A 27,035-nucleotide genomic window follows, 5' to 3' on the forward strand; every position below is an offset into this window, starting at 1 on the left:
GGGTATCAAGAGCCACGTCTGACTCCGTTATACCCGGGGTCAGGAGGTCGCAGCGGGTGGCTGCGCGCTCTATATCTAAAGATCACGTTGTTTCTTAGTGATTGTTTTCTGTGTTTGCCTTGCTATCCTTCTTGTCTCAATCAGGGATCCGTAGCTTCTCCTCCTCAGCTGTTTCTTGTCTGCCACTCCCAACCTCCTTATATTCTCCCCTCACTCTTCTCTAGTTGCCAGTTATAGAGCTTCCTGCCTGGACATCTATACTGACCCACTGGAGTTGTGAATCCTGGTTGTCGTTCCAGAGTGCTACCCTCCGGATCCCTGTTGGGCTTCTTGTTGTCTCCTGTTGTCGCCCACCTGGGATTATATGTTGAGTTTGTATTGTCTGTCCTTCCCTTGGTGTTTTCCTTTAGAGCTAGTGGTGCGGACTAGTGTTCCCACCGCCCTGTTCACTATCTAGGGCTCAGCTTAGGGAAAGCCAGGGCTTTAGGCACGTGATCAGCGTACGGGTGAGGAACCCGTCTAGGGACGTCAGGGCAGCCAGGTGCCAGCCGCTAGGTGAGTCAGGGGTCACCACCTTCCCTCTCACTTGGGCAGGGCCTTCCTTGTTCCCTCCCTCTGCGTCACGTATGTGATAGTCACGCCGACCGTGATATTATAACTGGCCTTTACTTTTTGAGAAAAAAATAAAAATAAAAAAATAATTTTTTTTTGTTGTTTTTTTTTCTCTACTTTGAATCCAATATGGATCCTATTGCTGCCTTTGCAAAACAGCTTCAAGGCCTGTCTTTGGAGGTGGCAGGATTGAAGTCGTCTGTCCTCCAACAACAGCAGCAAATGCAGCAGACCGCACCCCCAGCGGTTGCTATGGGTAACCAGGTAGTTACAGAACCCAAGGTTGTTCTTCCTGACAGATTTTCTGGGGGAAGGGACAAATTTGCGACGTTCCGTGAGGCCTGCAAATTATACTTTAAGTTGCGCCCTTACTCCTCAGGTAATGAAGAACAGCGGGTAGGGATTGTCATTTCCCTGCTTCAGGGGGACCCACAATCCTGGGCGTTCTCGTTACCCCCTGGTTCCCAGGCTCTCCGGTCAGTGGAGGGATTTTTTGGGGCTTTGGGTCTCATATATGATGACCCTGACCGAGTCGCCCTGGCTGAGTCGAAGTTACGGAGACTCCTACAGGGAGATCGGTCAGCAGAGGAATATTGCTTAGAGTTCCGTCGGTGGGCTACGGATACTCAGTGGAACGACCCGGCTCTCAGGAGTCAGTTCTGCTCTGGGTTATCTGAAAGGGTTAAGGATGCACTGGCGCTGTATGAGACCCCCCTTTCCCTTGATGCTGTTATGTCCCTCTCTATCAGAATAGATAGGCGTCTTAGGGAGAGATCGAAAATTCCTGAGCAATTGGCTACCTCTCCCAAGCAACAATTAGTCTGTACTGACTTAGATGAGCCTATGCAGCTAGGCGGAACTTCTCGTCAGGTCCGTCCTCCTGAGGTTCGCCGTAGGGGGGGGCTTGTTTTTTCTGTGGGGGGAAGGGTCATTTCATTAATGTCTGTCCCTCCTTTCTCAAAAACAAAAGACCGTCGGAAAACTACTAACCCCAGGCTGTGCGGAGGATGTCAGCCGGGGGGTATACGTTTTCTCCATACGAACATCTCAATTTGTGTTACCAGCGGTTATTGTTTTTGGTGTTAAGACGGAGTCTATTTCTTTTTTTCTAGACAGTGGAGCAGGGGTAAATTTGATAGATGCCCATTTTGCCCGCACTATGGGTTTGTCTCTCTGTACGCTGCAGAGACCTATTCCCGTATTCGCTATAGATTCGGCTCCTCTGTCTCAGAGAAACCTCACCCACATTGTTCATAATTTACACCTTCGGGTAGGGGACCACCATAATGAGTGTCTTTCATGTTACGTTCTGGAGGGCCTTCCCTCTCCTGTGGTATTGGGTCTTCCCTGGTTGGTAGCGCACAATCCAGTGGTGAATTGGCAGGCCAGGGAGATATTGGAGTGGAGTGAGCATTGCAGAGAGAATTGCTTAAATAACAATTGCTTAATCGCCTCCATAGCTTCCCTACCTACATTTATTTCGGACTTTGAGGACGTTTTTTCTGAAAAGGGTTGTCAGAAGCTACCACCTCATCGTCCTTATGATTGCCCGGTTAACCTGATTCCCGGTGCAAAATTACCCAAGTCCAGGTTGTATAATCTTTTGGCTCCCGAGAGACAAGCCATGAAAGATTATATCTCCGAGAGTCTGGCTAAGGGACACATCAGACCCTCTTCTTCACCCGTGGCTGCAGGGTTTTTCTTTGTTAAAAAGAAAGATGGGGGCCTGCGTCCTTGCCTAGATTTCCGTGAGCTAAACCAGATAACCATCCGAGACCCATACCCTCTTTCTCTCATTCCTGACCTTTTTAATCAGATTGCGGGTGCTAGGTGGTTCTCCAAACTTGATCTTAGGGGGGCCTACAATCTGATTCGTATCAGGGAAGGGGATGAGTGGAAGACAGCTTTTAACACCCCTGAGGGGCATTATGAAAATCTAGTTATGCCTTTCGGTCTGACCAATGCCCCCGCTGTCTTCCAACATTTCGTTAATGATATTTTTAGTCATCTCATCGGCAGGTTTGTAATCATATACCTAGATGATATCTTAATTTATTCGGCTGATCTGAAAACACATGAGGTGCATGTCAGGCAAGTACTGCAGGTCCTACGGACGAATAAATTATATGCGAAAATTGAAAAATGTGTCTTCGCCGTTCAGGAAATACAGTTCCTGGGATATCTATTATCTGCTTCAGGTTTCCGTATGGATCCTGGGAAGGTCCAGGCAATTTTAGATTGGGATCTTCCTGAGAACCTTAAAGCCCTACAACGGTTTTTGGGTTTCGCAAATTTCTATAGAAAGTTCATTAAAAATTATTCAGTGATCGTTAAACCCCTTACCGACATGACTAGGAAGGGGACTGATTTTTCTAAATGGTCTGACGCCGCTAAAAATGCATTTTCCTCTCTAAAAGAGAGGTTTACCTCGGCACCTGTTCTAATTCAACCTGATGTCTCCCAGCCTTTTATTGTTGAGGTAGATGCGTCAGAGGTGGGAGTGGGGGCTGTATTGTCTCAGGGTCCGTCTCCTGGCAAATGGCGCCCTTGCGCTTTCTTTTCCAAAAAATTATCTTCTGCAGAGAAGAACTATGATGTTGGAAATAGGGAACTGTTGGCGATTAAGCTGGCGCTTGAAGAGTGGCGTCACTTCTTAGAGGGAGCAATCCACCCCGTCACGGTGATTACGGATCACAAAAACCTTCTGTACCTAGAATCGGCTAAGCGTCTCACCCCTAGACAAGCTAGGTGGTCACTATTCTTTACCAGATTTAACTTTGTAATCACCTATCGTCCTGGGGCAAAAAATACCAAGGCAGACGCGTTATCTCGTAGTTTCCCTGGAGGGGGTAATGCTAGTGATCTGGTACCTATTTTACAAAGAGGAGTGGTTGTCTCTGCTGTACACTCTGTTCTAGAGGGAAAGGTGTTAGAGGCTCAGGGGGACGCCCCGGCCTCTTGCCCCTCAGAGAAATTGTTTGTACCGTTAAACCTGCGTCTTGAATTATTAAAAGAACATTATAATTCGGCACTTGCTGGGCACCCGGGTAGTAAAGCAACCTTGGAGCTATTATCTCGTCGTTTTTGGTGGCCAAGGTTGCGTCAGGATGTAATGGATTTCGTGTCTACTTGCTCTACTTGTGCACGCGCGAAAGTCTCTCATAAAGGTCCAGCAGGGTCTTTATTGCCTCTTTTTATCCCCAATAGGCCATGGACACATCTGTCAATGGATTTCATCACTGACTTACCGTTGTCTGCGGGTAAAACAGTTATTTTGGTAGTAGTAGACAGGTTTAGCAAAATGGTACACTTTATTGCGCTACCCGCACTTCCTAATGCTAAAACTCTTGCTCAGGTGTTTATCAGTGAAATCGTGAAGCTTCACGGGGTCCCTTCCGATGTGGTTTCGGATCGGGGAACCCAGTTTATTTCTAAGTTTTGGAAAGCTTTTTGTTCCCGTTTGGGGGTACACTTGTCCTTTTCCTCAGCTTTCCATCCTCAGTCGAATGGACAGACTGAGCGTACCAACCAAAACCTAGAAACATATTTAAGGTGTTTTGTGTCTGAAAACCAAGAGTTGTGGTCATCATATTTACCGTTAGCTGAGTTTGCCATAAATAATCATTATCAGGAGTCCACTGGCAAGTCACCATTCCTTGGTGCATACGGTTTTCATCCCCAATTTTGTACTTTCAAAGAGGGGGGGTCTTCTGGGGTTCCCGAAGAGGAAAGGTTTTCTTCATCTCTTTCTTCGGTATGGCAGAAGGTGCAAGTTAACTTGAAAAAGATGAGTGGTAAATATAAATGCATGGCCGATAAGAAACGGTCGCCAGGTCCGGACCTAGGGGTGAATGACTATGTGTGGTTGTCTACTAGGAATATTAAGTTGAAGGTTCCCTCTTGGAAACTGGGCCCTAGGTTCATTGGTCCTTATAAAATAGTAGCCGTCATTAACCCTGTGGCTTTTCGCCTGGAGCTACCTCAGACTTTTTAGATCCATAACGTCTTCCATAAATCGTTACTCAAGAAGTATGTTCCTCCTCTAGAACCATCACCGCTGCCACCTCCTCCTGTTATTGTGGATGGTAATCTGGAGTTTCAAATAGCCAGAATTGTTGATTCTCGTCGGGTCCGCCGCTCTCTTCAGTATCTGGTGCATTGGAGGGGTTACGGTCCCGAGGAAAGAATGTGGGTTCCAGCGTCAGAGGTAAACGCCAACAGGTTAATTCAGGCTTTCCATGCCTCTCATCTGGAGAGACCTGGTCCTGAGTGTCCGGAGGCCCCTCGTGAAAGGGGGGGTACTGTCACGAGGGTATCAAGAGCCACGTCTGACTCCGTTATACCCGGGGTCAGGAGGTCGCAGCGGGTGGCTGCGCGCTCTATATCTAAAGATCACGTTGTTTCTTAGTGATTGTTTTCTGTGTTTGCCTTGCTATCCTTTTTGTCTCAATCAGGGATCCGTAGCTTCTCCTCCTCAGCTGTTTCTTGTCTGCCACTCCCAACCTCCTTATATTCTCCCCTCACTGTTCTCTAGTTGCCAGTTATAGAGCTTCCTGCCTGGACATCTATACTGACCCACTGGAGTTGTGAATCCTGGTTGTCGTTCCAGAGTGCTACCCTCCGGATCCCTGTTGGGCTTCTTGTTGTCTCCTGTTGTCGCCCACCTGGGATTATATGTTGAGTTTGTATTGTCTGTCCTTCCCTTGGTGTTTTCCTTTAGAGCTAGTGGTGCGGACTAGTGTTCCCACCGCCCTGTTCACTATCTAGGGCTCAGCTTAGGGAAAGCCAGGGCTTTAGGCACGTGATCGGCGTACGGGTGAGGAACCCGTCTAGGGACGTCAGGGCAGCCAGGTGCCAGCCGCTAGGTGAGTCAGGGGTCACCACCTTCCCTCTCACTTGGGCAGGGCCTTCCTTGTTCCCTCCCTCTGCGTCACGTATGTGATAGTCACGCCGACCGTGATAGGTTCTCCCAATACTGAGACTCAACTGTAAATGATGTGGGAAGCTGGAAGCATGTGTTCAGTTCCCCTACAGTGCCTCTACAGGACAAATGAAACATTACACATTGAAATTTCTCAGCTGTCCCTCGGATGCACCTGGTTCTCCGGATTTAGAGATGCTCTAATAAATGATCGTCTTAGGGACCTTCCCTAATAGAGTAGTTTCTAGGCTAGACAACCCCTGTGAAAGCCTTTCAAGTAGCTTGATTAGTATAGTAAACTTTCCCATTAGTCACATAAAATTGATGTGAATACTAATTAGACAGTAGAGTAATAGAATAATTACTAGAAGAACATTATACATGATGTCATCAGGCATATGGTCTTCAGATCCAACCTGTGCAACATTAATGGAAGCAAAACGAAGAGCTGCAAATCATTATCCAGATGAACAGCTAGAGTAGCATTTGTGGTTTTCCACCAGATGACCCAAAACAGCAGGGAAATACCACATGAGAAGATCAAGCCGAGATGATAGAGCAACACATTCTTCCAGCTGTCACTGGAGGATGTTTTATTAGGTTTACAAAACAGTAATAATATAATTGTACAATACAAACTGAACAGCTACAAACGGAGCAGAAACCTGAACACATGAAGAAGAGCCTGAGATACAACAATGTGAGTTACAAGATGTGTTAAATGAAAAATGTATACTAAAACTATAAAGTATGAACTACTAGGCAATACCCCTTGTACATCACAGTCTGGAGAGCCCTATTCTTCCATCTTTTTCAATTAACGGGTAGATTAGATCTTGGCACAAGGTAGCGGAAAAGCATTACCGTAGATGATAGAGCTGATATTTCAGTGTGGAACCCCTTCTATTAGTCTAAGCTGTAAAGAATAACTCTTCTTCTTGAAACACATGTTGTATATGCATTACATCAATGACCCATTTATTTCAGTGGGCACCATATCATTTACTTTACTCACTTATATAGCGCTGACACTCAACAGCGCTTTACAGACATTATCTTCACTTGCTATCCCAAATAGAGCTCCCAATCTAAGTTCCCTATCACTATATTTTGGAGTGTGGGAGGAAATGGAGTACCCAGAGGAAACCCATGCAATAAGGGAAGAAAGTGAGAACTCCATGCAGATGTTGTCCTTGGTCAGATTCAAACCTAGGACCCCAGAGGTTAGGTAATCAAAATAAATGCAACACTTTCGGTTTTGCTCCCATTTTGCATGATATGAACTCAAAGATCTGAAACATTTTCTAAATACACAAAAGACCCATTACTCTCAAATATTGTTCACAAATCTGTCTAAATCTGTGTTAGTTAGCACTTCTCCTTTGCCGAGATAATCCATCCCACCTCACAGATGTGGCGTTTCAAGGTGCTGATTAGACAGCATGAATATTGCACAGGTGTGCCTTAGGGTCCATTCACACATTCGTATGCATTTTGCGGACCGCACATCGCCGGCACTCTCATAGAAAATGCCTTTTCTTATCCGCAATTGCGGACAAGAATAGGACATGTTCTATTTTTTGGCGGAATGGAAGTGAGGATCCGCAAATGCGGATGCGGTCAGCACATTCCGGCCCCATTGAAAATGAATGGGTCCACACCTGTTCCGCAGAACAGATGCGGACCCATTTCACGGCTGTGTGAATGGACCCTTAGACTGCCCACAATAAAGGCCACTCAGAAATCTCCACAGTTTTGCCTTACTGGGGGGAGTCAGAAAACCAGTCAGTATCTGGTATGGCCAGTGGCCACCATTTGTCTCATGCAGTGCAACACATCTCCATCGCATAGAGTTGATCAGGTTGTTGATTGTGGCCTGTGGAATGTTGGTCCACTCCTCTTCAATAGCTGTGCGAAGTTGCAGAATATTGGCAGGAACTGGAACACGTTGTCGTATACGCCGATCCAGAGCATCCCAAACATGCTCAATGGGTGATATGTCCGGTGAGTATGCTGGCCATGCAAGAACTGGGATGTTTTCAGCTTCCAGGAATTGTGTACAGATCCTTGCAATATGGGGCCGTACATTATCATGCTGCAACATGAGGTGATAATCGTGGATGAATGGCACAACAATGGGCCTCAGGTTCTCGTCACGGTATCTCTGTGCATTCAAAATGCTATCAATAAAATGCACCTGTGTTCGTTGTCCATAACATACGCCTGCCCATACCATAACCCCACTGCCACCATTCACAACGTTGACGTCAGCAAACCGCTCACCCACACAACGCCACACACGCTGTCTGCCATCTGCCCTGAACAGTAAAAAATGGGACTCATCCGTGAACAGGACGCCTCTCCAACATGCCAGACGCCATAGAATGTGAGCATTTGCCCACTCAAGTCGGTTACGACGGCGAACTGCAGTCAGGTCCAGACCCCGATGAGGACGACGAGCATGCAGATGAGCTTCCCTGAGACGGTTTCTGACAGTTTGTGCAGAAATTCTTTGGTTATACAAACCGATTGTTGCTGCAGCTGTCTGGGTGGCTGGTCTCAGATGATCATGGAGGTGAACATGCTGTATGTGGAGGTCCTGGGCTGGTGTGGTTACAGGTGGTCTGTTGTTGTGAGGCCGGTTGGATGTACTGTCAAATACTATGAAATGCCTTTGGATACGGCTTATGGTAGAGAAATGAACATTCATTGCACGGGCAACAGCTCTGATAGACATTCCTGCAGTCAGCATGCCAATTGCACGCTCCCTCAAACGCTGCGACATCTGTGGCATTGTGCTGTGTGATCAAACTGCACATTTCAGAGTGGCCTTTTATTGTGGTAAGTCTAAGGTTTCATTCATATCACCGTTCAGCCTTTCCATTTTCCTGCTCCGTTTAGGAGCAGGAGAATGGAAAGGACAGATTCGGCACATGATTGAGCCGAACGGAACCTAAGGATCCCATAGACTATAATGGGTTCCGTTAGGTTTACGCTCAGAAGATTTTTGAAGCGGAGACAAAGGTCCTGCATGCACTCCTTTTGTCTCTGCTCCAAAATCTTCTTCTGAGCGGAAACCTAACGGACCCTATTATAGTCTATGGCAGTGGTGGCGAACCTATGGCACGGGTGCCAGAGGTGGCACTCAGAGCCCTCCCTGTGGGCACCCACATCCTGGAATAAGTCTGTGGTGTACCAATATGCCATAGATTTTTCCTGCCATTCATCAGTGCAGGACGCACTATGAACAGCGCAGGCAGCGCACTGAATGTAGGCAGGGTATTATAGCTAAATGATAAAGTACATGGAAGATACACTATACTGGACTGTAGTATTCAGGGTGAATTACCGTGTTGGCACTTTGCGATAAATAAGTGGGTTTTGGATTGCAGTTTGGGCACTCGGTCTCTAAAAGGTTCACCATCTATGGGGTCTATGGGGTCTATGGGGTCCTTAGGTTTCGTTTGGCTCAGTTATGTGCCGAATCCGTCCTTTCCGTTCTCCTGCTGCTAAATGAAGCAGGAGAAAGGAAAGGCTGAACGGTGATATGAACGAAGCCTTAGGCACACCTGTGCAATATTCATGCTGTCTAATCAGCACCTTGATATGCCACACCTGTGAGGTGGGATGGATTATCTCAGCAAAGGAGAAGTGCTCACTAACACAGATTTAGACAGATTTGTAAACAATATTTGAGAGTAATGGGTCTTCTGTGTATGTAGAAAATGTTTCAGATCTTTGAGTTCATCTCATGCAAAATGGGAACAAAACCGAAAGTGTTTATATTTTTGCTTAGTGAAGGAAACAGGCCAAGCGGTATTCAAGTTGTGTGCTGGTTGCACCTGTCACTCTGCTTGTTGCTTTAGGGTACAACCACACGGCAAAATGTACTGATCCCCTAGGGGACAAAGGGGTAAAACTTAACATTTATTCCTATGTCTAAAAAAGTGAAGCACTAACATAAAGCATCCGCCTGAGGGGCCTCTGAACAAACTAACATGAAGACAGCCCAATGGGGCCAGGACAAACAAACACGAATAGGTAACACTGATGGAAAGCAGGCAAAAAAGGAACGTTCTCACCCATCAGATGCTGTAGGCGTAGATGGTGGAGTCACTTGCATACGGCCTCCCATACGAAGGATTGCATGGACGTGTTACCAATGGAGATGATTCCAACATATAAACCTCAGCAAGGCAGGAAACGGGAGCAAAGAATCCCTAATCAACCCTGATAGAGGGGTAGGGGCTAAATCATCCTGCCTACCTATACGAGGTACTTGCCCCGCAAGGAGCGTCCCCGTCCGGATACCTTTCCCTAGTAGCGGGCTGAATCCCTAGTACACCTTATAAAGGTTTACTCCCGACATGTCACGTTTCATTCAAGATGAACTCATCAGGGGAGATGTACAAATGCAATGCCAGGCTGATGGTAAAGCCTGCATTGAAAAAAACAAAAAGTGGGGAAAAAGGAATGAGCATACGGTGGTTAGAGTTGGTATACAGATATTCCAGCAAGTATAGAATGGGCAAGGCCAGTGGAGCCAAGACCACCACAAACCACAAGTAGCTTAGGTACAGGCTCACCAGTGGGTGAAGCCCGTGAAGGTCCAGATATGACCCAGGATATAGGTTATCCAAAAAACAGCTGTCAGCCACAACCAACACAGCGCAGTCGTGTCACGGTCATGCTGTGGTAAGGAACACATGTGGCAGACTGCAAGTATAATCATGTTTTTAGGGTGCTTTTTTTGTTCATTCATGGACTGTTGTTTGAACTGTTGTGTATTTTTATGGTTCTGTAGCATTCTGATTCATTTCAAATAGTGATCCATGTGGTAAAATATGGTAAACATTTACAGCAAGAGGTTGATTAACTGTATAGCCAATGTGGTTATCAACTGCAAGCAGCAAGACAAGCTTTAGTGCAGTCAGCACAACTTGGAAAGTGCCAGTAACTAATTTCTCCATTGACCTCTATAGGGAACTGAGATGCTGCAGGTCTTAACCACAGTATGACCACATCATGACCACGCCATGTGGGCATACCGCAACTGCACAACTGTCAAAAACAGAACATGAGCAAATCATTCCATTGTACCTCATTTCTGTGTAGGCTCCGCTTCTGGTTTTGGATCATAGTTACTGATGGAAATCACTGATCAAACAATGACTGCGTGAAAGCAGCATTAGTCTCCTTGACGCCATTCACCTGCAACTATATAGGACAATAAATAGAGCAACATTTTTCCTTTCAGGGAGTTCAAAGACGGCTCTATTGCTTTGGTTAGAGGGGTTTTCCTGGATTAGAAAAACATGGCTGGTATTGCAGCTCAGCTTGACTTTCGTGAATGCGAATGAACTGCAATACCATGCACAACCTGTGGACAGGTGGGATACGGTTTTTGGAAGAAAGCATCCATGTTTTTTTTAGTCCTAAGAAAAAGGAAAAAGTCTGGTACCATGTTAGCGAATAGAAAACTAGTTTAGTGCTCTCATTAAGAGAAATAAAATAAGAGTATTGCAGGTTTGATACCTTTTAATGGCTAACAAAAATAGAAGTAATGATGTTACATAGCGAGCTTTCGAGACATTACCAGTCCCATCATCAGGCGTACTACAAGAAAATATGAAGAAACAGCAATATATATACAATAAGAACAGAGACATGGGGGAATGAATGGACATTTGAAAAAAAAAATAGAACAACATACTAAAGATCTTGAGAATGAGTCCTTAATTATCTTACAGATAAGGGGTGTACCTGGTGCCCCAACTATGTCTATAGAAGACTCTTTAGATCTTGTAATGTGTCATAAATCCCGGGGACAAATTCAGTCCAGAATTTCAAAGTGTCAAGCAGTGTTATAAATTTGTATTCCCAGATTCTTCTAGTTATTTGGGATTTGAAGTTACCTTTTAATATGAGAACTTTCATGTGTTCTTCATTGTGTCCTGGGCTACAGAAATGCCTAGCCACAGGAAAGTGTAGTTTCTTCTCTTTAATTGTGTGGCGGTGGGACCTCATCCTTGCATTGAGTCTCTGTCCTGTTTCTCCAACAGGACATTTAGTGCAGAGAATCAGATAAACAACATTAGATGTAGATGTAGGATTTTCAGTCCTAGAAACCTACTTTAACTATATCACTGCATAGTAATACATCCAGATTAGTGTGTAAGAGAAGACCCTGCAGGGGAGCTAATGATTAAGCCAGTCTTCAGTGTCCCATGTGGGTTTAGAAAGTGGGATCATGATATATAATAGAATTCTTGCTTATTTCATTTATTAGTCGGCTTCATTTCTCTACGCCTGGTGTAAATAAACTATTGGAAATGGTGACTATTAAACTCATAATTAAATAAAATTTATATATGGGGAAAATGTTTTATTTTCGCTCCAAAATATAAAAGTTTCTGAGAGTTCTGAGATTAATTACTTCTGTAGTGACATTAGAACAACTAATGAATATATATAAATCAGGAATAGCTCAAATATGACAGAACAAATGCCTAATTAAAGAAACAATTCATAGCTCCAGGGCCTCTTGAATCTTCTGCTTCTGTTGTGGTGTTGCTCAAGGCATGATTCTCTCATCCAACTCTCCCCTGCTTTACTTCTGCCTTCATTCTGACTTCACATGAATGTCTTTAATTAGTTAATTTTAAGATTTTTTCATAACACCTTGTTGTAGGCCAAGACATGACGTAAAGAAGAGGAACTGTTGGTAATAAATAGAGATGAGCGAATTTCTCAAAAGTTCTATTCGGCCGGATCACCAAATTTTTCTAAAAGATTTGCTTCGATCTGAATTTAATTGCGGTGAATTACGTTAAAAGACAGCTATTTCTGGTCTGCAGATGGCAGTAACACGCATAGGGAGTCTACTGTGGTAGTGAAATAATACTGCGAATCAGTATAACATGCAGATGTGCAGCATACGGGTAGGTTACCCGACACTGCTATATTATAAGGTGTATCTCCCTTTAAGCAAGTTAGGCCTGTTGCGGGCAATTCCTATTCCAGCCAGCAGAGGGAGCCCTCAGTTTAGTATAAATAGGCTAGGGCCTAGCCTAGTGAGTGAGTTGGAAGTTTCTAGACTAGAGTGAGTTCTGTGAGATTCAGGACTCATCAAGGAGTGCAGAAACTGCACTACTGGTGTGGAGGATCATTCCCACCCAGTTTTCCAGGTTAATTAGACCTGAGGAACTCCAAAGATAGAGCCTGCCATCAGGAGGGAAGAAGACCTCTACCAAATCTTTGCTCAAGGGTTATCACCAGGATTTGGGTGTCTGGACCTTGAGGGTATTGCTGCATTTAGCATAGAGGGAATCCCTGATCCTAGGAGGCCTGCCTTGAAGTTAGTCTTCTTGTGACTGTAAGTAAAAGCCTGAACCACTGCTGTAACTTTATGGTAAAGTGTGGAATAACTCTGGAACTGTATTCACTGGCTGTTCATCCGACTACAAATTCATTCAGTAAAGTTAACCTGTTATATAACTATCCGGATTGCTCCATTATTCCTCCTATCACTACACGGTGTGTCACCGTTTAATTGGCACTGGCGTCACGACATTTATCAACTGCCTGTTCCAGTATTGACCCGGATTGAAGACGACAGTGAATCCCAGGTTAGTGGGTTGCCCTGCACTACGACTCCCCGCATACCTAAAGCTGCTCTACTGACCCCCTGGGATACTGCATCGCTCTTTTTGGCGTCACGAACAGGATACGCATGCTTCTGGAGTGCAGAGAAGTGTGAACTGTGTGCTTTAACTATTCCACCACCGTATTGGAGGGACTGTACCCTTTATTTCCAAGTCGGTGGATTACAATTGTGCCTGGGAAGAATCGGAGGCGCTGTGCTGTGTTGCGCTACCCCCAATTTATTGATTACAATTTATTCACTTGTCAACAACCCTGCTTGCTGTCAGGGAATGGTGACCAAGATGGCCACCGGCCGCCTGGAGTAAAGTTTCCCGCGCTGCTGAGGACCTTCGTGGGCGGATCCCTTCAAAGACACAGAGAATCCCGCCCCTCTTCATCATCGCACCGCCGCGGCCCTGGTTATTCTACGTCAGCAACGTCACCGCGGACTCAGGACGTCCGGAGTCTCTCGAGACTTGGCCTGCGCAAACCCGGCGATACCGGTAAGGACTTGTAACCGGAGGGAAGGGGATTGTTCCGGCCCCTTTAGTCGCCAGCGGCCACATCTTAATAAACTAACATGTCAGAACCGGGAGTTCCCGAGCAGCCGGCCCCGGGAGAGCTTGCGGCTCCTAATCATCCTATAGCCCCCAGCATGATGCCCTTTACCATGCCTTACTATTTTGGGGCCCCATGGTTCCCCCGCTATAAAGGGGAGACCCATACCTTAAGAGACTTTAAAGAAAAGTTGCTGGCATTATTCAAACTGTACCCCATAAATGCCGAACAGCAGATGGAAATCCTGCTAGCACAACTGGAGGGAGCTGCCCGCAGAGAGGTATTATCCTAGCCTGCTGCTGAGCGGAGTACTCTAGAGCAAATATTCACCCGCCTCAGGGCCACTTTTGAAACCAGGACTGCCTCAGAGATAAAGATGCACTTCTTTGGCAAGAAACAGAAGTCCGGTGAGTCCCTCCGTGATTATGCCCTATCACTTCAGGAGGCTTTGGGGGCTGTAATCCAGATAGATCCCAAGGAGGCTGATAATCAGGACCAGACCCTGAGGGAACAATTTATCACAGGGGTGTCTAGTGAGCAAATAAGGACTCAATTAAAAATGCTGTCAGCCCAGCACCCTAGCAGTACCTTTCTGGATTTTAAAGAGCTGGCCATAAGAATTCTGGGGTCAGCCGTATCTACTGAGTTGAGCACCCCACCTGAGTCATCAGCCTGCAGGCCAAAACCGCCTAGCACTAACCAGGCTGAGGCCGGTCAAGCCGTTCAAGCTTCAGCTACCGATACTATTGCCATGCTGACAGAACAGGTGAATCACCTCACTAAAAGTCTAGAGAGAGTGTGCAGAAAGATAGAGGAATGGGAAAAACCCATAATGTCAGAGGAAGAGTTCCTGTCACCTCCTAGGCCGTTCCCACCTTTATACCAAGAGACTCACCCCAGGGATCCTGGGAGGCGTAATAGAGATCGTTCCAAAGATCGCAAGTGGCCCGTTTGTAAATACTGTAAAAAGGTGGGACACACCGAATCCACGTGCTGGCAGTTAAACGGGCTACCCTCGAGGCTGAGGACCACCCCTCGGGAGGTAGAACATTAGGTCCAAAGGATCCAAGTTGGATGCCCCGGTATGTAGGATCCCATCCTAAAATCAATATAGAGATCAACGGGGTCCCCTTTGAAGCCCTATTAGATACTGGGTCCCAGGTCACTACCATTCAGCTGCCCGCATTTGAAAAGTTCTGGGACACCAACCAGTTAACCCAGCCACCTGAATCCTGGGTAGAGATTATCGCCAGCAATGGCAAACCAGTAAAGATTCATGGATACTGGGAACCCACCCTGCAGGTGGGAGAAGTAACCTTGCCTCAACAGGGAGTGATAGTAGTACAGGCCGGCGACAGAGGAGGACACCCTGTCATTCTAGGCACCAATGTCTTCAAAAACTGTTATTCTGAAATACTTGCCGTATTACACCAGACTTTGCCCACTGCTTCCTTTGCATCCAAGAAGGTGATTCAGAAGACTATTACTGTGTTAAGTGCTCAGCAGAGGTTTGCTAATGGGAAAGGAGAAATTTGTACTGCCAGGATCCGTGATATTAAGCCTGTGACTTTGCCTCCTAATTCTCAAACTCTTTTATGGTGTCGTGCTATCCTGGGAGTCCAAGGCCAAGATTATCCAGCCCTGGTGGAACCAATCCAGATGGAGAACTACCCTTATGTGAGAGCTGCCAAGTGCCTGGTGAACGTCTCCCAAGGTAAAGTACCTGTCCGTCTGATTAACCTGAGTGATCATCCTGTTGCGCTTACTAAGCATTGCCGTGTTGCCCAGCTTTCCCAGGTGTCCTTCCAAGACATCATTCGTCTTCCAGTGACAGAAAAGCCGCCAGCTGCAGGCAGTGGACGTCCGTCGGTGACCCAGCCACAAGTGCCCTGGTGGGAAGAGCTCCATGTAGGGGACGAGACTACCCCCCAACATCAACAAGAAGGGATCCTACAGCTTGTCAAAGAGCACCACCAGGCCTTCAGTAAACATGCTACTGATTATGGAGAGGTTAGTGCCATACAACACACCATACCTACTGGCTCTCATCCTCCTATCAAGGAGAGATACAGACCCTTACCGCCTACTTCATATCAGACTGTAAAAGAAATGATCCAAGAGATGAAAGACTCTAATGTAATCCGGGACAGCCGTAGCCCGTGGGCTGCCCCCCTGGTCCTTGTAAAGAAGAAGGATGGTGGTATCCGTTTCTGTGTGGATTATAGGAAAATTAATCAAATAACCCACAAAGATGCATACCCACTGCCCCGCATTGAGGAGTCACTAACTGCTCTGGGCTCCTCCGCCTATTTCTCTACATTGGACTTGACCAGTGGCTACTGGCAAGTACCCATGGCCCCTGCAGATAGGGAAAAGACTGCTTTCACCACTCCCATGGGCCTGTTCGAATTCAATTGTATGCCGTTCGGGCTATGTAATGCCCCAGGGACTTTCCAGAGACTAATGGAGCGGTGTTTGGGTCACAAAAACTTCAAAACAGTGCTGCTGTATCTAGATGATGTCATTGTGTACTCAAAAACATATGAGGACCATCTGAAACATTTAGCAGAAGTATTTGAAATCCTTATCAAATATGGCTTGAAAGTAAAGCCATCCAAGTGTCACTTGCTCAAACCTGCAGTAAAATACCTGGGGCATGTGGTAAGCGCAGAGGGCGTGCAGCCTGACCCTGATAAGCTAGCAGCTGTCCGTAATTGGCCGGTCCCCACTACCGTCAAAGAGGTGAGGAGTTTCCTTGGTTTTGCAGGCTACTATAGACGTTTTATCCCCCATTTTGCTCAAATAGCTGATCCTATCCAGGAACTCTTGAGGGGGCAACCCAAGAAAAGTCCTAGAACTCCTGTGCCCATTGAGTGGAATGAAGAAAGAGAGATAGCGTTCCAATTGTTAAAAAAGAAACTGACCGAGCCTCCTGTGTTAGGTTATCCAGACTACAGCAAGCCCTTTCATCTGTATACCGATGCTAGCAAACGAGGCCTGGGAGCTGTGTTAGCCCAGATCCAAGAGGGAAAAGAAAGAGTGATAGCTTATGCAAGCCGCTCCCTGAAAGGAGCTGAGAAAAATGACCAGAATTATAGTTCCTTCAAACTAGAGTTCCTGGCATTAGTGTGGGCAGTGACGGAGAAATTCAAAGATTATCTAGCCGCCACCCCGTTCATTGCATTCACTGACAATAACCCTCTGGCGCATCTAAATACAGCTAAATTTGGGGGCCTTGGAGCAGAGATGGGCCTCTCGCCTTGCCAACTATGATTTCTCTGTAAAATACCGTGCTGGACATACTAATGACAATGCTGATGCTTTATCCAGGCTTCCCACAGAGACAGCTCCTGATGATGGGCGGGATGCTTGGGAAGATGTAGAAATGCCGGCCTTCTATAACAAATTTGCTCAGCAGGATCAGGCTCGAGCTACCAATGACAGAGCCGCAGCCCCTTCACCCTCCAGTAGGCCTGAGCCCAAAGAAGAAAGGTGGGTGAAATTACAGTCTGAAAGTAGAGTGCTGGGTGAGTTGTTGGATTTTATTACTAGTGGCAGAGCTCCTGAGAGAATCAGACGTAAGAGTGCAGATCCAGAGCTCATCAAACTGTGGAGACAGCGCCATCAGTTCTTCATACAAAAGGGCCTATTGCTACGGAGAAGCCTAGACCCAGTATCCAACGAAAGAGTGCATCAGATTCTCATACCCCGACGAGATGCAGGTATGGTGTTGGAGATGTACCACAATCAATCCGGTCATTTTGGGGTCCAAAAGACTGAGGCTAATATCCGCCAGCAGTTTTATTGGGTGGGCATGAGAGAAGACATTGAGAGGTGGTGTCGGGAGTGTATAGCCTGTGCCTTAAAACGAAGTGAGCACCACGACCAGAGGGCACCACTGAGACCCATTGTAAGTACCCGTCCTCTTGAACTTGTCGCCATCGACCATGTGAAGCTGGAGCCTAGTCGCTCAGGGTATGCTTATGCCATGACTATTATTGACCACTTCACCAAGTTTGTCGTAGCAGTGCCTGTGAGAGACCAGACGGCCAAGACTACAGCCGAACTGTTCTGGAAACACTTTCTCCTGCCCTACGGATGTCCAGAAAAGATCCTCACCGATCAAGGACCTGCTTTTGAGTCCCATCTGTTCCATGAACTGTGCCGCTTACACAACTGCAAGAAGATCCGGACAACAGCCTACCATCCTCAAGGTAACGGATTGTGTGAAAAGATGAATCAGACCTTGATAGAGATGCTGAGGGCCGTGCCTCCTGAAACCAGAGGAGATTGGCCCAGTCTGTTGCCACAGCTCATGTACACGTACAACCATACCATCCATTGTTCCACGGGGTATACCCCTTTTTATTTGATGTTTGGGCGCCAAGGGACATTGCCTGCTAATCACTCATTGGACATACACGTAACTGATTGCATTAACCCATTACCTAACACCGACTGGGTTGCTGAGCATCAAAGGCGATTGAATACAGCCAAAGCCATTGTTCAGGAACGTATGGATTATGCTAGAGACCAACAGCAGAGAGACTATGATCAAGCAGCCCATGCAGAACCCTTGACAATAGGGGCTGTGGTGTGGTTGAAAAATAACCGCCGTACAAGTAAACTGGACAGTAAATGGGAGCAAAATCCCTATGTTGTCACTGCAATCCCAAATGTTGGGACCCACACTTATGAGATCACCCGGGAAGGCAGGGGATCCCAAATTGTGCACAGGAACCGGTTAAAGCTCTGTCTGACGCAAGAACCCAGTGCTGAGAGTTCTAGATCTGAATCACCTGTGTCAGAGCCATCAATACAGCCCGAGGATCCTATGCAGGCTGTCAGTAATCTAAGGTATGACTCTGATCCTATGCATTGGCTTCTGACACCATAGTTGAATTTGTTGGTGCCCGCTCCGGCACCCACTGTGCCTTCCCCTCCAGAAGAGCCGGTTCAAAATGCCCCGGATCCAGTCCCCCTTATAGGGGATCTTGTTGTTCCTGTTGTTCCTGTTGTTCCTGACCAGGGTCTCACTGATGGAGACCCTCCTGTTGCTCCTCTCTCTTCTACCTCGATGCTAAGGAAAGAGGAGACCCCTGTGTTGAGAAGGTCCACCCGGATGAACAGGGGACGTCCGCCAGTCCGTTTAGGGGACTTTGACTATGCTGGTGGTGTCTCCTCCCGAGCAGTTGCTACTGGAAATAGCTTGCTTGACGTTTGTGCGCAAGAATGGACTCCTCCACGTGAGCCCTTGCCTGTTCTACACCCGCAGGAAACCCCTGTGTAGTTCCTTTATTATACTGCAGTCAAGAAAAATGGACTAACCTGGTTCACCTTAAGTCCGCTGTGCCAGGTCAGTGGCCGTGTCTAAGAAGCAAGAAGACGCCCCTTTCCCTTGCGTCATTTGTTCATTGAGTTACAAATGTTATATCTTCTGTGTGAAATAATTATTTATCATATTTATAATGTAATGCTTAAATTATGTTCCATTTTATGCCGGTTCAGGAAGGCGTGTGTGTGAGTACGAGGCCTTACTCACGTTAAAGTCTGGGGGTGTGCAGCATACGGGTAGGTTACCCGACACTGCTATATTATAAGGTGTATCTCCCTTTAAGCAAGTTAGGCCTGTTGCGGGCAATTCCTATTCCAGCCAGCAGAGGGAGCCCTGCTTGCGTCTTCAAAGGGCCTGAGCAAACGGCAGGTGTCACGCATGAGCTGCCACTGGCTGACATCGAAGTTACACAGGGGAGTACTCCTATCCGCTTGCAACATCAAGAAATCATTGATGGCCTTTCTCTGTTTGCATAGTCGGTCCAACATAGGGTGGAATTCCAATGGGTGGAAACGTTGCATATCAGCCTATGTTGGAGGATGTCGTTCTGCCTCTGCAGCTCAAGGAGGGTGTGCTTTGCGGTGTATTAGTGGCTGAAGTGCATGCAAAGTTTCCTGCACATTTTTAGGATGTCTTGCAGATGGGTGGAAGACTTCAGCTTGACAACCAGATTGAACACGTGTGCCATGCAGGGCGAATGGCTCAGCCTTTCTTGAAGCAGTGCCGACACCATGTTCTTCCCGTTGTCGGTCACCATGGTTCCGATTTTCAATTGTCCAAAAAAGCCAGGATTCGATTTCTTGATGAATCACACGGAGCTGTTCCTCCCCTGTGTGACTTCGTTCGCCAAGGCAAACCAGGTGCAGAACAGCCTGACACCGCCGTGCCCTGCACATGTGGTATGCTGGAGGGGCACTGTGATTTGTCCCTGCAGAGAAGGCTGAGGACATGGTGGAGGATGAGGAGGCAGAGGCAGACGTCGCTGGACCAACGGCGTGAGAATGTGGAGGCGGAAGCGGCATCAACTGGCCAAGTTGCTGGTGTGGCTGTGCAGGAACCACATTCACCCAGTGGGCCATAAAGGACATGTATTGTCCCTGACCGTAGCTACAGCTCCACACATCGGCATTGCCGTGCACTTTGGCAGGCACCGACAGGCTCAAAGACTGGACCACTTTCTGTTCTAAATGTTTGTGCAGGGCTGGTACTGCCTTTTTGGCAAAGAAATGACGGCTTGGGACTTTCCACCTCGGCTCGGCACAAGCCATCAGTTCTCTGAAAGGTGCAGAGTTCACCACTTGGAAAGGGAGGGACTGCAGCTCCAGCAACTTGAACAGGAGTACGTTCAGCTTTTGCGCCGTTGGATGCGTGCATGCATACTGTTGTCTCTAATCGCTTTGCTGATGAGTGAATGACTGATGAGGAGCATCAGGACCAGCAGACGATGGGAACGACAGACAGCTCCCTTCGGCTGAGGTGGTGGAGCCTTGACTGCCTGAAATTGGGTGACTCTGGGTGATGCAGCGGTTGCTGCGGCAGGCTGGACCACCACATCAGAGCCTCGGTTCTCCCAGGCCACTTCGTGGTGACGCTGTATATATTGAAGCAGGGCCGTGGTGCCAACATTGGCACCCAGGCCACGCTTCACCTTTTGCCCACAGATTCTACATATGGCCATGTTGACCTCCCCTGGCAGCTTCACAAAAAACTGCCACACCGCCGAGTAGCTGATTTTACCCCCAACACTACGCACTGGCTGACTGCTACCGCCGCTGCTTCAATGGACACGTGCACCCCTCCTTTCTGGGCAGGTAGGCTGCTGCCAAGCTGGTGGTCTACCCCGTGCCCGTTTGGCTCCCGACCTTCCACTGCTGCCACCCTGCTGACTCCCGGCCACGCTAGCGAATTGTTGGCTCAGCCGCTGCCTCAGGGGCATGCTGCCACCCTCTTCTCCTGATGATGATGAAGCCCCTTCTTCACCCGGCTCCCAAGTGCGATCGGCTTCATCATCAACGAGTACTGTCTGCACGTCACTAATGTCCTCCTCAACATTCTCTGGGTCTGGAGTCTGACCGATCGCAACACCAGCTCCCACTCCACTCTCCTCATCACTACTTGCCTGCCTAGCGGAGGAAGCGGCGGATGTCTCCTTCAGATCTTGGCTAGGCAATAGCTGCTGACTGTCCTCTAGTAGCTCATCCTCGCTGTATAGTGGAGCTGAGCCCACAGCATACATACTTCTCTGGCTGAGGGAACAGAAAAGGACAGAGGCAGGTTGAGGACAGGTGAGGGCACAGGGCCTGCTCCCGGGCCATGCCAAATAAGGGTTGTGTCTGACGAACCCACCAACTCTTGGCTAGGGGTGTCTGATGTCACTTGGGATGAAGTGGATGACCGAGTTAATCAATCAAGAACCGCTGGGTTGCTGGTCAAGACGCGACCGCTAGATGACATCGGGAGCTCAGGCCTCTCGCTGCGACTCCTGCTGCCATGGCCCCTTACTCTGCTGCGACCTGTGCCTGCCCCATAAACATTTAGGCCTCTGCCACTCCCTTGTGCAGGGCCTGGCACTTCTCTGTCTGACATACTGTTAGCTGAACTAAATAAATAAAGATGAAATTTAAACACCCCTAAAAGCGCCAAATATATTTTTCTTTTTGTACTGAAATACGCCACTAAACGCTTTCACCACATATACGGTAACTGCAGAAGTGAACTGAGAATATATTTTTCTTCTTGTACTGAAATAGGCCACTAAAGGCTTTCACCACATATAACTGGAGAAGTAAACTGAGTATATGTTTTTCTTTTTGCACTGAAATATGGCACTAAACGCTTTCACCACATATAACTTCAGAAGTGAACTTAGAATATATTTTTCTTTTTGTACTGAAATAAGCCCCTAAACGCTTTCAACACATATAACTGCAGAAGTGAACTGCGGATATATTTTCCTTTTTGTACTGAAATACGCCACTAAACGCTTTTATCACATATAACTGTAGAAGTGAACTGAGAATATATTTTTATTTTTGTACTGAAATAGGCCACTAAACGCTTTTATCACATATAACTGCAGAAGTGAACTGCATGTATATTTTTCTTTTTGTACCGAAATACGCCACTAAACGATTTCCCCACCTATAACTGCAGAAGTGAACTGAGAATATATTTTCCTTTTTGTAATGAAATACGTCACTAAACACTTTTACTGCAAATAACTGCAACAGTGAACTGCGTATATATTTTTCTTTTTGTACTGAAATAACCCACTAAACGCTTTCATCACATATAACTGCAGAAGTGAACTGCATGTATATTTTTCTTTTTGTACCGAAATACGCCACTAAACGATTTCCCCACCTATAACTGCAGAAGTGAACTGAGAATATATTTTCCTTTTTGTAATGAAATACGTCACTAAACACTTTTACTGCAAATAACTGCAACAGTGAACTGCGTATATATTTTTCTTTTTGTACTGAAATATGTCAATAAACGCTTTCACCACATTTAACTGCAGAAGTAATCTGCGTATATATTTTTCTTTTTGTAATGAAATACGCCACTAAACGCTTTCATCACATATAACTGCAGAAGTGAACTGCATGTATATTTTTCTTTTTGTACTGAAATACACCACTAAACGATTTCCCCACATATAACTGCAGAAGTGAACTGAGAATATATTTTTATTTTTGTACTGAAATAGGCCACTTACCGCTTTCATCACATATAACTGCAGAAGTCAACTGAGAATATATTTTTCTTCTTGTACTAAAATACACCAATAAACGGTTTTACCACATATAACTGCAAAAGTGAACTGAGAATATATTTTCCTTTTTGTAATGAAATACGCCACTAAACGCTTTCACCACCTATAGCTGCAGAAGCGAACTGTGTATATATTTTTCTTTTAGTACTGAAATACGTCACTAAACACTTTTACTGCAAATAACTGCAACAGTGAACTGCGTATATATTTTTCTTTTTGTACTGAAATGTCAATAAACGCTTTCACCACATATAACTGCAGAAGTAATCTGCGTATATATTTTTCTTTTTGTAATGAAATACGCCACTAAACGCTTTCATCACATATAACTGCAGAAGTGAACTGCATGTATATTTTTATTTTTGTACTGAAATACGCCACTAAACGCTTTCACCACATATAACTGCAGAAGTGAACTGAGAATATATATTTTTTTTGTACTGAAATACGCCACTAAACGCTTTTACCACATATAACTGCAGAAGTGAACTGCGTATATATTTTTCTTTTTGTACTGAAATATGCCACTAAAACGCTTTCACCACATATAACTGCAGAAGTCAACTGAGAATATATATATTTTTTTGTACTAAAATACGCCACTAAACGCTTTCACCACATATAACTGCAGAAGTCAACTGAGAATATATTTTTCTTCTTGTACTAAAATACGCCAGTAAACGGTTTTACCACAAATAACTGCAGAAGTGAACTGAGAATATATTTTCCTTTTTGTAATGAAATACGCCACTAAACGCTTTCACCACCTATAGCTGCAGAAGTGAACTGCGTATATATTTTTCTTTTTGTACTGAAATATGTCAATAAACGCTTTCACCACATATAACTGCAGAAGTAATCTGCGTATATATTTTTCTTTTTGTAATGAAATACGCCACTAAACGCTTTCATCACATATAACTGCAGAAGTGAACTGCATGTATATTTTTATTTTTGTACTGAAATACGCCACTAAACGCTTTCACCACATATAACTGCAGAAGTGAACAGCGTATATATTTTTCTTATTGTACTGAAATACACCACTAAACGCTTTCACCACATATAACTGCAGAAGTGAACTGCGTATATATTTTTCTTTTTGTAATGAAATACGCCACTAAACGCTTTCACCACATATAACTGCAGAAGTCAACTGAGAATATATTTTTCCTCTTGTACTGAAATACGCCAATAAACTGTTTTACCACATATAACTGCAGAAGTGAACTGAGAATATATTTTCCTTTTTGTAATGAAATACGCCACTAAACGCTTTCACCACCTATAGCTGCAGAAGTGAACTGCGTATATATTTTTCTTTTAGTACTGAAATACGTCACTAAACACTTTTACCGCAAATAACTGCAACAGTGAACTGCGTATATATTTTTCTTTTTGTAATGAAATACGCCACTAAACACTTTCACCACATATAGCTGCAGAAGTGAACTGCGTATTTATTTTTCTTTTAGTACTGAAATATGTCACTAAACACTTTTACCGCAAATAACTTCAACAGTAAACTGCATATATATTTTTCTTTTTGTACTGAAATGCGTTACTAAACACTTTCACCACATATAACTACAGAAGTGAACTGCGTATATATATATATATATTTGCAATGAAATACGCCACTAAACGCTTTCACCACATATAGCTGCAGAAGTGAACTGCTTATATACAGTACAGACCAAAAGTTTGGACACACCTTCTCATTCAAAGAGTTTTCTTTATTTTCATGACTATGAAAATTGTAGATTCACACTGAAGGCATCAAAACTATGAATTAACACATGTGGAATTATATACATAACAAACAACTGTGAAACAACTGAAAATATGTCATATTCTAGGTTCTTCAAAGTAGCCACCTTTTGCTTTGATTACTGCTTTGCACACTCTTGGCATTCTCTTGATGAGCTTCCCCTGAAATGAGGTAGTCCCCTGAAATGGTTTTCACTTCACAGGTGTGCCCTGTCAGGTTTAATAAGTGGGATTTCTTGCCTTATAAATGGGGTTGGGACCATCAGTTGCGTTGAGGAGAAGTTAGGTGGATACACAGCTGATAGTCCTACTGAATAGACTGTTAGAATTTGTATTATGGCAAGAAAAAAGCAGCTAAGTAAAGAAAAATGCCGCTCATTATTATTCACTGGCTGGGCGGCTTTTACAGTCCCCGATCCTCCCGAGCCGACGCAGGCGCAGCAGGAGACGCTGGCATTGAATAAGGGACGCAGGCGCACTGCGAGTGAGGGTGCCGGGCAAGTTATCCGGCGCACACGCAGAAGGTACAAGTGAGTTCAATGCCAGGGTCTCCTGCTGCATTGAACTCACTTGTACCTTCTGCGCGGGCGCCGGACAACTTGCCCGGCACCCTCACTCGCAGTGAGCCTGCGTCCCTTATTCAATGCCAGCGTCTCCTGCTGCGCCTGCCTCTGCTCGGGAGGATCGGGGACTGTAAAAGCCGCCCAGCCAGTGAATAATAATGAGCTGGGCGGCGCTAGGAAGCAACAGTTGAGGCGCGGCTGGGCACGAAGGTAGGAGTAAAAACGCCCCTTGGGCATAAAGAAATGTGAAAAAACGCCCCTTGGGCATAAAGGAAGGTGATTGACAGATGATTATAAAGTTGTTTTTACATGGTTTAAAATGCGGATAGGGGGTACTCTTATGTGATTGTAATACTCTTTAATAGACCTATGACCGCATAGGAATAACTAAATATGTTTATCGGGCCTGTCAGTGTCCCTTTAAGAAATGAAGGTCAGTCAGCCCAAAAATTGAGAAAACGTTGAAAGTAAGGGCTATTTGACCATGAAGGAGAGTGATGGGGTGCTGCGCCAGATGACCTGGCCTCCACAGTCACCAGACCTGAACCCAATCGAGATGGTTTGGGGAGAGCTGGACCGCAGAGTGAAGGCAAAAGGGCCAACGAGTGCTAAGCATCTCTGGGAACTCCTTCAAGACTGTTGGAAGACCATTTCAGGGGACTACCTCTTGAAGCTCATCAAGAGAATGCCAAGAGTGTGCAAAGCAGTAATCAAAGCAAAAGGTGGCTACTTTGAAGAACCTAGAATATGACATATTTTCAGTTGTTTCACACTTGTTTGTTATGTATATAATTCCACATGTGTTAATTCATAGTTTTGATGCCTTCATAGTCATGAAAATAAAGAAAACTCTTTAAATGAGAAGGTGTGTCCAAACTTTTGGTCTGTACTGTATATATTTTTTGTACTGAAATAGGCCACTAAACGCTTTCACCACATATAACTGCAGAAGTGAACTGAGAATATATATTTTTTCTTGTACTGAAATACACTACTAAACACTTTCACCACATATAACTGCAGAAGTGAACTGCGTATATATATATATTTTTGCAATGAAATACGCCACTAAACGCTTTCACCACATATAGCTGCAGAAGTGAACTGCTTATATACAGTACAGACCAAAAGTTTGGACACACCTTCTCATTCAAAGAGTTTTCTTTATTTTCATGACTATGAAAATTGTAGATTCACACTGAAGGCATCAAAACTATGAATTAACACATGTGGAATTATATACATAACAAACAACTGTGAAACAACTGAAAATATGTCATATTCTAGGTTCTTCAAAGTAGCCACCTTTTGCTTTGATTACTGCTTTGCACACTCTTGGCATTCTCTTGATGAGCTTCCCCTGAAATGAGGTAGTCCCCTGAAATGGTTTTCACTTCACAGGTGTGCCCTGTCAGGTTTAATAAGTGGGATTTCTTGCCTTATAAATGGGGTTGGGACCATCAGTTGCGTTGAGGAGAAGTTAGGTGGATACACAGCTGATAGTCCTACTGAATAGACTGTTAGAATTTGTATTATGGCAAGAAAAAAGCAGCTAAGTAAAGAAAAATGCCGCTCATTATTATTCACTGGCTGGGCGGCTTTTACAGTCCCCGATCCTCCCGAGCCGACGCAGGCGCAGCAGGAGACGCTGGCATTGAATAAGGGACGCAGGCGCACTGCGAGTGAGGGTGCCGGGCAAGTTATCCGGCGCACACGCAGAAGGTACAAGTGAGTTCAATGCCAGGGTCTCCTGCTGCATTGAACTCACTTGTACCTTCTGCGCGGGCGCCGGACAACTTGCCCGGCACCCTCACTCGCAGTGAGCCTGCGTCCCTTATTCAATGCCAGCGTCTC

The sequence above is a fragment of the Bufo bufo genome, chromosome 2 (assembly GCF_905171765.1).
Source record: "Bufo bufo chromosome 2, aBufBuf1.1, whole genome shotgun sequence".
NCBI classification, from domain to species: Eukaryota; Metazoa; Chordata; class Amphibia; order Anura; family Bufonidae; genus Bufo; species Bufo bufo.